This window comes from Glycine max, chromosome 19, assembly GCF_000004515.6.
Source record: "Glycine max cultivar Williams 82 chromosome 19, Glycine_max_v4.0, whole genome shotgun sequence".
NCBI lineage: Eukaryota > Viridiplantae > Streptophyta > Magnoliopsida > Fabales > Fabaceae > Glycine > Glycine max.
This window is the reverse complement of record NC_038255.2, coordinates 12,195,780-12,197,492: the sequence shown is the minus strand read 5'-3', so window position 1 is coordinate 12,197,492 and position 1,713 is coordinate 12,195,780. Positions and strand designations below refer to the sequence as shown.

The following is a 1,713-nucleotide window of genomic DNA, read 5'->3' as shown; positions in this document are numbered from 1 at the left end:
CGACGGAATTAGAGACTGATTCTATGTTACTGTTCACACAACATTACATTAGCGACAACCGTTGACAATTTAATTGGCAATTTTTGTTTTGATAGTTCGGGTTGTTATTTTTGGCTGAATTTTTGTGTGGTAGGTTCTTTTGACTCATATTTTGTGTGAAAAATACCAAGAACACTTGTTATGGCCAGATTTGAGGATTCAAAAAAATTTGAGAACTTGTGTTTAGCAAAACTTCGAACGACCATAACTTTTGCTCCGGGTTTCAGAATGACTACTATTATATATGTATTTGGGGTAGAAAAAAATTTCCCACATTGTGGCAGCCCGTCGAAGGCCAACTGAGGTCTCTAGCTAGTCAAAATCGCCTGTTTACTAGTTTTTTTTTTATTTTTTTTTATTTTTCAAGTTTTATTGTTTTATTTTTCTAAACTTTCCTTAGGTAGTTTCCATAGTTAGACTTTGAATTTTTGCCTGAAAATTTTTGTGCCATCTTTTCATGATTTTAAGGCTGCTCACAAAATTTCAAGTCATTTGGATATCATTTAATGGTAGCTGTAGTTCAAACCTACATTGTTACTTGCATAAGAAGGCAACTGTTGTGCATGCTGAATATAGTGTATGACTAGAGGCAATCCATCTGACTTACAACCCTTTGATCTTGAGATAGATAGGACATTTCATAGTTTAGTTAGACATCATTTAGTACCTTTTGAGCATCCTGAGCATTCTATTATTGGAGATTTTGAGCATTATAGTTTTGAACATTCTGAGAACATGGCACAACCTCCACCCCGTGAGAGGACTCTAAGGGAAATGGCTGCACCTGATTTCACCTACGAAAGCTTGTGCATCCAATACCCTGATGAGGATATCCCATATGTTCTTAAAACTGGATTGATCCATTTGCTTCCAAAGTTTCATGGCCTTGCAGGTGAAGACCCGCACAAACATCTGAAAGAATTCCATATTGTCTGCTCCACCATGAAACCCCCAGATGTCCAGGAGGATCACATATTTTTGAAGGCTTTTCCTCATTCTTTAGAGGGAGTGGCAAAGGACTGGCTATATTACCTTGCTCCAAGGTTTATCACGAGCTGGGATGACCTCAAGAGAGTATTCTTAGAAAAAATTTTCCCTGCTTCCAAGACCACGACCATCAGAAAGGATATTTCAGGCATTAGAAAACTTATTGGAGAGAGCATATATGAATACTGAGAGAGATTTAAGAAACTATGTGCCAGTTGCCCTCACCACCAGATTTCTGAGGAGCTTCTCCTTCAATATTTATATGAAGGACTCAGTAACATGGAGAGAAGTATGATAGATGCTGCCAGTGGTGAAGCCCTTGGAGACATGATCCCTACTGAAGCCAGAAATTTAATTGAGAAGATGGCTTCAAACTCCCAAAAATTTAGTGCCAGAAGTGATGTTATTGTCATTAGAGGAGTGCATGAAGTAGCCACGAATTCATCTTCATCAGCTGAGACTAAGAAGCCTGAAGGTAAACTAGATGCCTTGGTTAACCTGGTAACCCAGCTGTCCTTGAATAAAAAATCTGCACTATCGCCAGACTCTGTGGTTTATGCTCCTCTGTGGGCCACCATACAAACCTTTGCCCTTCTGTGCAACAATCTGAAGCAATTGAACAGCCTGAAGCTTATGCTGCAAACATCTACAACAGACCTCCTCAACCTCAGCAGCAAAAGCAGCCAC

The 1,713-nt window shown here is 39.2% G+C and overlaps 1 non-coding gene across 1 annotated transcript; it reads right to left on the bottom strand.

Annotated features, from left to right (window-relative positions):
* Positions 1-1,152: 1,152 nt before the first annotated feature.
* LOC113000570 (small nucleolar RNA R71) lies at positions 1,153-1,259 on the bottom strand. The gene has a single exon (XR_003265903.1). It is a non-coding gene; the product is annotated as a small nucleolar RNA R71 (small nucleolar RNA).
* Between the last annotated feature and the right edge of the window lie 454 nt (positions 1,260-1,713).